The sequence below is a fragment of the Trachemys scripta genome, chromosome 2 (assembly GCF_013100865.1).
Source record: "Trachemys scripta elegans isolate TJP31775 chromosome 2, CAS_Tse_1.0, whole genome shotgun sequence".
Classification (NCBI taxonomy): Eukaryota; Metazoa; Chordata; order Testudines; family Emydidae; genus Trachemys; species Trachemys scripta.
The window spans coordinates 175743913-175757333 of NC_048299.1; the positions used below are offsets into that span (position 1 = coordinate 175743913).

General features: G+C 42.3%; 1 protein-coding gene across 1 annotated transcript in view; it reads left to right on the top strand.

Annotated features, from left to right (window-relative positions):
* The first annotated feature begins 1230 nt into the window (after positions 1-1230).
* RNF182 (ring finger protein 182) overlaps positions 1231-13421 on the top strand; it is a 40483-nt gene continuing 28292 nt past the window's right edge. Inside the window, exon 1 of the mRNA XM_034759428.1 lies at positions 1231-1299. The gene's annotated coding sequence lies outside the window, so the exon portion shown is untranslated. The remainder of the gene's footprint in view (positions 1300-13421) is intronic.

The following is a 13421-nucleotide window of genomic DNA, read 5'->3' on the forward strand; positions in this document are numbered from 1 at the left end:
ATAGAAAGAGACCTTCTAAAAACGTTAAAATGTATTACTGGCACACGAAACCTTAAATTAGAGTGAATAAATGAAGACTTGGCACAGCACTTCTGAAAGGCTGCCGACCCCTGCATTATGCTAATAAGCATGATTATTATTAAGAATAACAAATGAGTGATACCCTCCATTGGGCTGTCCTTAGAGAATAATGAGCTACTCCCACAAAAAATTTCCACACAATGTGTGATAAACCCCATGTATTGTGTGTGTCCCTCCTTAACTGCTCACACTTGCCTCCAGGAGGGGTGAAGCACTGGGGGTCTGATTCATTAGGTCACTCATTTAAATAAAAATATACCCACTTTTTCTCTTGTGAGAAACATCACTTCTATTAAGTGCTGCTGCTGGAAATCAGAGCCAGTTCTAGGCATATGCAGATTAAGCAATTGCTTAGGGCCCTGAGCAGCTCAAGGGGGTTCCCTATTTGCTTTTTTTTTGTGTTGTGTGGGAGGGGCCCATCATATTCCTGCCTGGGGGGACCCCCAATGAGCTAGCAGAGCCTCTGCTGGAAATGTTTATACTGTGGTTCTGAAAGTTCTCCGTAACCAGTGGATAGTATGGCCCCTTGTTGACCTTGAATAATGTGAAGTGGTAGGGGTTTAAAATACGTAGCTGGATTTTAAGGGCGTTTCTCCCCTGGGAAGTGTTTGCAAATACCCACCATTTGGTGCAGTCTGGTCCTTCTACAAGACCAACATTTTCTCTTTTGTGAGCCCCAGGGATGAGCTGTCTCTGGCAGCACGCAGAAAGGAGTGAGCCATCTGCAGCAGAGAGAGCATCCCAAAGTTCCCTTCAGTTTGATGGCAAAATGTGAACAAGGGGCTCTCCCCTCAAACTATGCCCTCCAGCACATCATACTGGAGGAAGGGATGTGGGAGGGGAATAATGCTCTGCGCTTGATTGCCCCCTAGAAGAGGAGGGAGAATGGGAAGAAACATCCTTGGGTTGGGCCCCCTAAAGGCAGAGTATAACCACGACAAACGGGGTCAGACCCTTTCCCTCCCTGGGCTGGGCTACTTGTGGGGTTGGCTGCAATAGGAGGAGGCCAGGATATTCCTGAATGAACAGCTCAGGCCCCCTGCCACTTGTCAGTGTCACCTCAGGCTGCAGCCAGTTTCTATAGCGACGGCACTGATCCAGGGCTCCAGAGTAGTAACAAAGCCTGTTCCCTGCTCTCAGACACTCGCTGCTGCTGAGGCTGAGGGAGGACGAGGGCACCGTCTCCTGAAGAAACCCTGCCTGCAGCACTCAAAACAGGTACAGAGAGGCACCCGGTTCTGTCTGCAGACACCTCACCTTTCACCGCATCCTCATCCCCTGCACAGGGGGTCGACTATGTCTCTGGGTGGCATTGTGGGGCTGGGGCTCACAAAGCGTCAATGGGATTTAATGACTTGCTGACAGTTTATTACTGCACCAGTGTCTCCCCTTGAAGGAGCGAGCAGCAGCCCCGCCTGAAGCAGCTCATTCACCAAAGAGCCTGATGCAAAGCCCCCTGCACACCCCTGCCCGCAGTCAGGATTATTTGGGGAGGAGGTGAGGAAATGGGTGTGATGGAGGGAGTGAGGGAGCTAAACTCTGCCTGGCTTTGCCACTGTGGAGAAAAACAGATGAAAGAATAAAAGGAAGGAAAAGGGAAGATTAATACACACAAATATTGATGTAGTGAGAGAAGAGGACGAGCAGACACATAAATATTGTGGTAAAAGGCAAAAGAAGGAAAGTTGAGATTTTTGTCAAATCTTATTTGTTTTTCTGAAGTGCACTAGAAACTCAGTGCCAGTGATGAAGACTCGTCTGAAAGGAAGAGGGACAAAAGGCTTAGAGAGAAATGGGCAGTTTTATGACTTTGCCTCAAGTATGGGAGGAATAAAAATGGTTCAATTTAATTGTGCAGCTCCAGGGTTCACAGTGCTTGTTGAGGTCACTTTCTTCTGTTAGTCTGATAGGTTGACTTACTGTCCTGGCAACAACTTGAAAGATAAGCTTACAGAAAAATGATACTTTCAGATTTCATTCCATTTTAGTTCCCTGATCTGCAACTGGTGAGCTTGGCTTTTCATTTCCAGTGGGGATGATATTTATATATTTAAAATAACATGCATGTTCATCAATGAAGCTCATATTTTGTTGCAAATGAAAAGAAAGTTTTCCCTTGGGACTTCTGTGTTATATCTTGTTATATTCTGATTCTTGTTTTTAGGAAAAGACTGGGTCTGATTTTGAAATGTATTGCCTGAGGAAAAACAAGAAATACTAAAGCATTGGGTTTAGGATTAATGAATCAAGAAATTGCTGCACACTCTTGGAAGTAAACATACAATATGTTACAGCTTGGTTTTATGTGAAATGTGTTTGTTGCTCTCAAATTAACCTTCACTAGAAAGTGATTGTTTTTTTTTTTTTTAAACCTCTATCAGAAATGTGGTTAGGCAACCAAAGATAGTCTGGACTGAGTTGCTAGGAGGGTTGGAATAGTAGGAAGGTGAATTTGTTCTTAGTGCCAAACAGGATCAATAGGAAGGCCATTGACAAGGCAGTCCCTAGAAGTTTGCAATACAGTTAAGTGCCTGTATTGTATTTGTATTGGGCTCATAAATAGCATTATTTTTTCAGCACTGCTACTTACTTGCTTTGCAAGTAAATGTATTTAATAGACATTGAAAGAGCTCTCTGAATGAAAACAACTCCCAATGATGACAAATAGACAGACCTTGCAGGATCAGGTCCTAAGTAACTAGCTAGCAGTGTTCTATTGTGAGAAGTGGAGTGAAATTATAGCAGTACATGTGTGCAGCCTGTCAGGTACTTGAAACATGTGTGGTCTTTGATGTAAACAGGAAGAGATGGGAGATTGTATATGAAAGAACCATGTACAGAGGAAGATGTGGCAGTAGAGATGCTGATTGGCAATTAAGGATTGGAACTTGAAGTGGGCCAAGGTATTCTGAGTACAATCACAGTATCAAGATTTAAGACACAGGAAATAATGTAATATTCATCTTTCAGGATTTCAATACCCTCATTAGCTAATTGTAGCCTAGGCACTGATGAGTCTATGAGATGAATATAGAAATTGTTACTCTTAAATGAAATAATTATCCTACCAATTACGCTTCACTGAGAGAGACTTGAGACTATTGAGCTAAGAAATATAAAGAAGAAATGGTGACATGAAAGCACAACTTTCTTTAGCAGCTGTGAGCAAAAGCAGCAGATGCTTTGTATAAAGCTGAAATTGTCTGCTTTTGTAAGAAACAAATTACCTGATAGTTTAATATGTATTAATTTTAATACCCTAAGTAATTCTAAGGTGTATATCACTGTAGTATCCCTCATTTAAACCTTCCATGAAAAGACCTCAGAAGTATTGAGTAAAAAAACCCCAAAGTCCCAGTAGGCTGGTTTACATATTCTGTGTGCAAAGGTTTACTCAATATTTTTTTAAAAAAGTGTTTGCCTTTCTTGCCAAAGTGTCATAACAGTTGTTTTGTTGAAAAAGTCATATCCTTCTAAATGCCCTCTGTTTGCATGTAACACCAAGGAGCAACTCTGAATTTATTAAATGCATAGGAATAGCAACCTGAGGTTAGTTAGCACAATGGAAAATGGCATTTCTAGACCTTCCTCCAGGCTATGTGAAATTGAATGCACCTATCAGATAGTAAAAGGTCAGTTGTGTACATTAAAGACAAGGGGACTTCTGCTCCCTTTGCTTGCATGGACCAGGTGAGAAAAACATTGGAACTTAACACAAATCCTGTCGTAAACCCCCAAGTGAAAGGCCAAAATCTCTTACTGGTTACGCTGCCTATCAAATTACATTACAGAAATGGTTCCATGTAGAATATCTGCAAATTCCAAAAATGGTGTTAGATGAAATGTGAGAGGAAACAGAAGAGAAAAGCCAAAGTACTACTCTGGTACCCTGAAAGAACAAGGTAATTTACTACAGAAAATATGGCTATGTCATAAGCTGCTATGTAAATAGGTGCAGAAGTAGAAGTTTAGGGTACATCTACACTACAGCGGGGAGTCGATTTAAGATACGCAAATTCAGCTACGTGAATAGCGTAGCTGAATTCGAGGTATTACAGCCGACTTACCCCGTTGTGAGGACGGCGGCAAAATCGACTTCTGCCGCTTTTTGTCGGCGGCGCTTACTACCACCTCCGCTGGTGGAGTTAGAGCGCCGATTCGGGGATCGATTGTCGCGTCCCGACGGGACGCGATAAATCGATCCCCGAGAGGTCGATTTCTACCCGCCGATTCAGGCGGGTAGTATAGACCAGGCCTTAGATCACATCAGGACCGTGCAGAGTAAGCCATTTCATACCTTCCTGAGGTCCCTCATTCCATATACTATCTCAGGAAGCAGGGGACAGGGCCCAAGAAGTCGTATAGGAAGCCATTACAAGGAACTGCTAGTTGTGATACAGGGTCACCATAGGCATTGGTACACACCAGCAGCAGTTTCATACATACAGAGAGATACATAGCACTGGCATCCTGGAGACTGTGACTTCATCCCTCTCAGCGTTGTTGCTATGGAGTGCTGTGGGACCTAACTGTACAGGGTTCAGGAAATTCTCATGTGGCCTTTACACACTTTCTGAAGTGTTGCTGTACCTACCCATTGTAAATTAATGTTCCAGCAGCAACATGCTATTGGCAGACATCTGCAGTTTAGTGTGGCATAATATACATACAGTAATCATGACAGTGGATTTCCAAGCGTAAAAAAGCAACTTGCAAATGGTAGCTATGTATAGGCTACATATTAGACTACTGCAAAGAAGTCAGAAATGGTCCATGTATACATATGCCTTGTGTTTCAGCTCCATTTGCAGGTACATATAAAGATGTATAATGCTATGCATCTTCCCCAGCATATGAACTGTGACTTTTAAACCACTACATTGGATTTTCAAAGCCACATCCTATATGGTTTCTTATAACTTATTTTTCCTGCAGATTGGATGGCATGATACACAGCAACTGAGGCACAATAAAAAAATGTGATAATTATGCATATGTATCTTTCCACAATTTTTTTTTCTGGACAAGAAAAGGAACATTTATTATAGGGAAACTGGGACAGTTTTCTAGCTTCTATTAATTCTCAGACAAAAATTATGCTAAAATGGAGTTAAAGTTTGGGAGTACATATCAATAGTTTAGAGTAATTTTGAAGCAATGCCTAAAATTAAGGTTGCTCAACATTTTCCATTATAAGATCCTATTTTCAGTTGCTTATATCTTTGCCAAATTCTAACCAGTTGCGCTGCAATTTTCCATATCAGATGTCTGCCTCAGGCTGACTTTTGTTGAAAATTTCAACAAAAACAATCCAGCCATTTCTCAGAACAAGGTTGGAGGGAAATGGATTGGTTTTTTTCCATGCTAAAAATTGCTTTGGTGCTTCTATGCAGGGAACTGAAATTTAGCAGATGGTCATCTGTATCAAGGATGTGCGTTTTTTCAATCTCGTGAAATTCTGCCCAAATTTGGCCAGGTTATGAGCCTCTGAAAATCTCAGTTCACATTCAAGCTCAGTAGAGGTTTGTTAGTTTTGCAGCTACATTCACTGAAGATTCCATCTCTGCTGAGCATGCTCCATCTCAGGGCTGCAAGGCTGAGCATGACTTTCCCTGCAATTGCTCCTCATGGCAGCCAGGGGCAGCTGTGGTGCCATGCACAGGAATCAAGAGCAGGGAGATAGTCTCTCCATTTTCTCAGTCCCCTCACGCCCCACTGGTGCCCAGGCAGTCAGGAAAAAGAGGAGGCAGAGGAGTGAAATGCAGAGGTGAGGAGCTGGTCCTAGAGGGTAGAGAGAAGGAAGACTGGGACAAGGGGGGAGGAGAAGAGACTGAGATGGGGGCCTGAAGAGAGAAAAGGCTGGAACAAGAAAACAAAGGTGTAGTGGAGGGGGAGACTGGGACAAGAACAGGCTGGAGGAGCCAGGGACAGAAGGGCCTGTAACCACTAGATACACTCCCCCAAGAATCTAGAACAGAATCCAGGGTTCCTGAGTTTCAACATTTCTGTGCTGTCGCTCAGCAGATATCTGTAAAACCCATATGGAAAATGTGTGCTTTGTCTCCCTTTACTGGTTGGCCCACGTTAACTACTCTGTTCGCTCAAGTGGCAGAGGTCTGTGTTGTAGATATAATTAAATGCCCAATCTTGCTGATGAACCAACCATGTGGGAGTCCATATCGTTCCACATGGTGGAATGTCTGGGTTTTATTCTAGTTTGCTGTTTTAAAAACATAGGAAATTACCTACCAAAAAAACTGCATTAAAAATGTTTAGGTTGAAAAGTCAAGCTCTCAAAAGATTGACTAGGCAACATGGGGATTATGATACTTACTTCCCTTTGTAACGCACTTTGAGACTACTAATGAAAAGTGCTCTATAAGAGCTAGTTATTATTATTTTTATTATTTCCAGTCATCACTTCTGTCTAGGAGTTGGTATGACTCCAATAAGATCAAATAACCCATCTTGATGCCCTAGATTTCCCTCAGTGTAAAACATAAACACACGAATTGCTGGTACAAATTATCCTCACTACCACAAGACAAAGGGGGGGAGAGAGAACACACCAGCAATGAATCACCTGTTTATTTTCATATCCGTAACTCAGATGCTATTGGGGTGGATGGATGGATGGATGGATGGATGGATAGAGCCCAAAACTGTAAGCCAATTTGTCAACTGGCAGATAGGTGTGCAAAACTAAGGATGCAGTCATAGTCCCTGGAAGTTCTCAGGAATGCTTTTCCAAGCATCACATCCAGGTTTTCTGGACTAAACGTAAACCAAATAGTTTATATACAATACCTATCTTCAGACAACATGACAGTAGTTAAACATATCCTTAATTTCAGTGGGACTTAAGCATGTGCTTAAAGTTAAGAATGTGCTTATTTGATGTCTAGAAGGGGATCATGGAAACAACTCTCTCCAGACTGTAAGAGAGAGACATAACTGAGAATCGTCAGCGTATTGATGACACGGTAGCCTATAATATCTCACAATCTTCTCTCTGTGGCTTTATAAAATGTACACATGGAAAAAGAGAGCTGACAAGATTAACCCCGGTGAGACTCCATAAGTAAGAATTCTCAGATAGGAAAAACAATTGCCTGTTGAAATCCTCTGAGAGCTCTCCAAAAGGAATGAGTGAACCCACCTTAAAGTGACTGTTCACCCTTCCTAGGTCCTGCTTGCAAATTAAAGCATGTTATGAGCAATTGTATGGAAGTCCACCAATGGTGTTGTGGGTATATAAACTGCAAACAGAATTTATCCCACTGTGTTTTGCTGTGGTTAAGGATCTGACCACATTTCCATCTAAAGTTTCTTTTTAGGCGGTTTATAGTAATATAACCAAACACACTTGCTTCAAGCTGAAATGTGTGTTTGGGAACTGAGGGTAGTTTGTCAGAATTAAAATTGTGGTTTCCATTAACATGAATTAATATTGTACTCCTTTAAAATTAAAATTCTATTCAACTTTTTTTGTGTTACAGTAGTGCTCATAAAGAGACTTGCTGATTTGCTTTTTGCATTCTTGTTGTTAGAAAGCTGGTTCATGTGCTTGAGGAGCGTCTTTAAATCTTCAGACCATGTTGCAAATTGGGCCTTTTTGTGCATTTTTCTTTTCAATTGCAATATATTTAAATTATTCATAATGGGAGTTGACAATAGTACATGCCCTATAACCTGTTAAATACAAATAACCATATTAATATAATGATGCTGTGAATCATTACAATATTATATAAAGCAAGAGATTTTAACTTGCAGAAAGTCTACAAGACTTTTTCAAGCCAGCTATGGTATTTTGAATCAAAATATACCTATTTACCAGATAGATTAGAGATATAGTTTACAATCTGAAATGTGTACACATAACTACTAACTCTTTTCACCCATTATATGCCTCTAATCACTCAGGCTGACAGGTAACTTCAGACAATATAACGTAGTACACCTCTACCCCGATATAACGCTGTCCTTGGGAGCCAAAAAATCTTACCATGTTATAGGTGAAACTGCGTTATATTGAACTTGCTTTGATCCGCTGGAACGTGCAGCCCCCCCCCCCCCCCCCGGAGCGTTGCTTTACCGCGTTATATCCGAATTCGTGTTATATCGGGTCACTTTATATCGGGGTAGAGGTGTAGGTGTATTTAGATTTAAAATAGATCAGTGGTTCTCAACCTGCGACCCAAGCAGCACACAGCTGCGGCCCATGTGACACCCTCAGGGCCATACAGGTAGTATATATTGTGACATTCTGTACCTTGGAGGAGCACCCTGTAACCCCCCATATTCTTCATCTGTATATAATTGTGATCTGAGGGCTTGTCTACACTAGCACTTTACAGCACTGCAATTTTCTCGCTCAGGGGTGTGAAAAAACACACTGTCTAGGACAAAAAGAAGAACAGGAGTACTTGTGTCACCTTAGAGACTAACAAATTTATTAGAACATAAGCTTTCGTGGACTACAGCCCACTTCTTCGGATGCATATAGAATGGAACATATATTGAGGAGATATATATACACACATACAGAGAGCATAAACAGGTGGGAGTTGTCTTACCAACTCTGAGAGGCCAATTAATTAAGAGGAAAAAAACCTTTGAAGTGATAATCAAGATAGCCCAGTACAGACAGTTTGATAAGAAGTGTGAGCATACTTACAAGGGGAGATAGATTCAATGTTTGTAATGGCTCAGCCATTCCCAGTCCTTATTCAAACCGGAGTTGATTGTGTCTAGTTTGCATATCAATTCCAGCTCAGCAGTCTCTCGTTGGAGTCTGTTTTTGAAGTTTTTCTGTTGTAATATAGCCACCCGCAGGTCTGTCACTGAATGACCAGACAGGTTAAAGTGTTCTCCCACTGGTTTTTGAGTATTTTGATTCCTGATGTCAGATTTGTGTCCATTGATTCTTTTGCGTAGAGACTGTCCGGTTTGGCCAATGTACATGGCAGAGGGGCATTGCTGGCACATGATGGCATATATCACATTGGTAGATGTGCAGGTGAACGAGCCCCTGATGGTATGGCTGATGTGATTAGGTCCTATGATGATGTCACTTGAATAGATATGTGGACAGAGTTGGCATCGGGGTTTGTTACAAGGATAGGTTCCTGGGTTAGTGGTTTTGTTCAGTGATGTGTGGTTGCTGGTGAGTATTTGCTTTAGGTTGGGGGGTTGTCTGTAAGCGAGGACAGGTCTGTCTCCCAAGATCTGTGAGAGTAAAGGATCATCTTTCAGGATAGGTTGTAGATCTCTGATGATGCGCTGGAGAGGTTTTAGTTGGGGGCTGAAGGTGACAGCTAGTAGTGTTCTGTTATTTTCTTTGTTGGGCCTGTCTTGTAGGAGGTGACTAACACAGCTGCTACTCTGAAACTGTCTAGGACATAATAGCCTTGGCCTGGAAGACATGCATGTAAACACAAAGTGAATCCACACACCTCAAGATCATATTGTTTTGAGGCAGAGGAATTACAAGTCTTAGAAAAGCAATTTCTGTAGCATTCATAGCAGTAGGCAATGTCACAGCCCCACCACTGTACAGTCCTCATCAGATATCACATCACTCATCCACGCTGACATGCTAGGCCATGTAGACAGGCACACATACATTAAGCAACTGCCCTACAACTTTCCTGACACACCTCTCCAACAATATGAATATGAATAGTTAGAAACATGTATAGCTATATACCCATATGTAAAAGGAAACAGGATGAGCCAGGTAGCAAACAGTAACCATCATTGCCTTGCAATGCGGGAAACATTTCTCCAGTAACTGAATGTATAAGGAAATGAGCAGGGATCAGTGACCTGTTCCGTATATCCTGTGTTGCTTCCTGGATACTATTCCAGATGTCTGTATTAGTGGTTTTTGCCAACCCTGCTTTCACATAAGCAACAGGTTTGGAACCCCGTTGGCATGGGTGATTTCTGCAGTGGAGGAATCCTCAGGTGGTATAGAGCCACCGTTACAGCTCTTATGCCACCCCATTCTTGGCCTCCAGTAGAAGGCGTTTCTAAGAGTAAAAGGGTGTTGCTGGAGCATTCTGATGCCTGGCTGCTGGAATGGACTCTTCGAGCAGGCTGGTATAGGTTAGGGCTGCTCTAACTTACATGGGGACCAGACTCATTCCCAACTGAAGTCCTCAAAGATTAGGGGACCATAAAGACAATTTAAAGGCACCTTTGCTGTCCTCCTGCACCAAGAACAACATAATCAAACTGTGGGAGATCTAGCCCTGTGTCATCACCATTTATTATTGTGACAGGTTTTAAGGAGAAGCCATTACATTAAATATGAGATTTTTTTCTGGCTTTTAACATAATGTGTCCTAGCCTTAATGTTTAAGCATAGCTTCTCTTTAAATAAATCCATGGGAATTCTTCCCATCCTTCTTGTTTGAAGTCTTAAATCAACATTTATGTGAGGACATCCAGTCTCCCCTGAATGCAATGGGTTTTTTTGCAGGGGGTGCGGGGAGACTCTCTCTTTTGGATATTGATTGTGGAATGGAGATAAGAAAGAATGGTTCCCAAAATACCAGGTAAAATTCAATAGCTAATAATATTGTATGCACACTCTACACATAGACCAAAACCTAGCTACACTTACCAACGTGGTATTCAGAGAAATACATCATGGCTCTCCCCAGCTTCTCTAGTATGCTTTCAGAAGGGCGGCATCAAGTGTATTACATGCTCCATCTTGGTTGGACAACAGTAACTGAGGCCAAGATTTCCCCCCCCCCTTTCCTTTACCTAATGAGGAAAATCCTTCTTTCCCAGTGCCCTCTTTCAATGAACCCCAGACCCTACTGTGTGGGGCTGTGCAGGCTTTAGCACACAGCTGGGCTGCAGCTGTGTACTCATTGGGCCGCACTTAGCCTGCAGGTTGAGAACCACTGGCATATACAAACACAGCACACTGGCTTGTTAAAAAATGTAGGGCTCAATTGTAAGTATAGTCCCATGTTGGGGATAGTGCTGAGCTGTGCCATTCCTGAGGGAGCATCAGGAGACATTTTGGCTCAGAAAAGCAGGGGTCTGGATTCTGAGCTGTGACCAAGGTGTTCTCAGTACAGTTGAGGAGGTGGCATAAAGCCATCTTTGTTTCCCCTCCCTAGCCCACAGTGTAAATCAGAGCAGTCTCAGGGTTATTTTCTCTTAAGGCAGCCGTCTGAGGCTCTAAGGAGCTCCTGGTAGTGAGGGATTGTTGGCCTTTCAGGATGCTACGGTTACATTGCTCCACCAGAGCTGCACAAGCCAGCATTAGCTGACCACAGGATGTGGTCCAAAATGCATCCTGGGGTTCTCAGAAGCTATGCCCCATGATGAGATGCAACTTATAGCCCCTTGTGTAGCAGTCCAAGGGCCAGCTCTGCTCCACCTCATCACCATTCTTCCTACCCCTGTCAGGAAGCAGTTCCTGTGTTATGAGGGTCACACAGGGAGAGTGGGAAAAGTTCCTTGCACCCTCCCCAGACTGTGCACCTCTGAAAGGCCCAGACAGGATCTGGCTTGATGCAGAAATTACTGGGTGACATTCTATGGCCTGTCTTACATAATATTAGATAGTCACAATGGTTCCTTCTAGCCTCAAATACACATGTCCTCATTGAGAACTAAGGGTACGAAGTTCAGAGTTTTAAAAGTTTATTGGTTTTGCATTATCTGAGTACAAAAAAGAACCTGATATGTTTAACACTTAAAATCCCGTTTGGCAATTTTTGATTTACTAAACTTTCTACCTAAATAATCTTAAGGCTGAAAAGAAACATGAGAAATTTCAGTCCAAGGGTACACTTCATTCAGTTTGTAAGTATTTGGAATCAGGTACTTAGAATGTAAATGCTTCCCCAGCTATAGCCAAAGCACTGCTAACTTAGAGCCATAAATGGTACAGGGCACATGTACCATACACTTTTATAAAATGTTGGCAGCATCATACTCCCTTATCCTGGATTCACAATCCTGTCTTGCTGGAAACCCAGCTGTATTAGACTAACCTTGTGGGCTTGGAGTCACAAACAATATCTTTCATTCAGGAGTGTAATCCAGTTGTACATAGAATCAAATCATGTCTCAGAATCATGCATGTCTGTCAATTCCACTACAAACCCAATGAGTTTTGTTTGAGGAAATATGATTTCCTCACAAATGTTAAAGAAGTTACCATAAATCACTTCTGCCACTTCCTGGCTATCCATTTTTATTTAAGGTATTTTCTATGAGAGGAACCAAACCATTTGTCAGCTTGGTGGCCTAAAACCTAAGGGAGTGACCTCACCTGCCTAAAACATCTCATTTGTTTTCATAGGTGTCATTAAGTATGGCTGGAAATTGAACCTTCTTACTAGTGAGAAAGTCTTGTGAGGCTAGTGACAGAGGAAATAGATTTGCCTGCTTTCTCCTGCATTCACTAACATTTCAACTAGGATGGTTTGCTGATAGCTCCAACTCAGGATTACCAAAGCCGTTTTGTAATTTTCCCTCCTAAATCCTTTTCTCCTCAACCATTCTCCATTACTGTCAACAACAAGGCCATTCCCAGGTTTGCAACGCAAAGATAAATTTCAACGCTTCCTTCTCCGTTTTCTCTTTACATCCAGGCTAGGATAAAATCCTGCCAGTGCTCCCTCCACAACATATTTAAAATTCCCCCACCTTCCTATCTGTCCAATGTTGCAATCTCTTGTCTATGCCTTTATATTCTCTTCCACCTTGTCTCCTGTAACCCGCTTCTCACCAGCTGCCTTGATAATCCACATTGCTGTCCAAAACCCTGACATCTTCCTTAGCCATCTTACAAACCATGTTATTACCTCCCCCATCTTTGACTCACTCCAAGGACCGGCTTGCATATCAAGGTCAAACTAGTTTTCATCATATTCAAGGCCCTATGTCTGGCCCTGCATATATCTCTGACACTCTCCTACTGAATTCATCCTGCCTCCCTCCACTCTGCAAATAATGCCAGCCTTGAAACCGCCTTCCCTTAATTTCCTTCTTCAACACTCTCGTCTATACCTTCTTCCATACCACTCCCCCCATACACGTGTTTGTAACCTCATCCCATCCACCAGACTCTCATCCTTTGTCTCCCTCCTTCAAACTCACTTCTGTGAGAGCACCTTCAAGAAGTGAGTGAGTTCATTTTAAAAAAACAAGATCTCAATATTCATTAAACAATCCCAAAATGTGCATCTGCCCAAACTGAACCACCACATAATTGTAACCCTTGTCCTCCTACCTCCACATCCTCTACTGTTTGTCCTTTTTTCATCACATCATCTCTAATATTAGACTGTAAGACTTTCGTT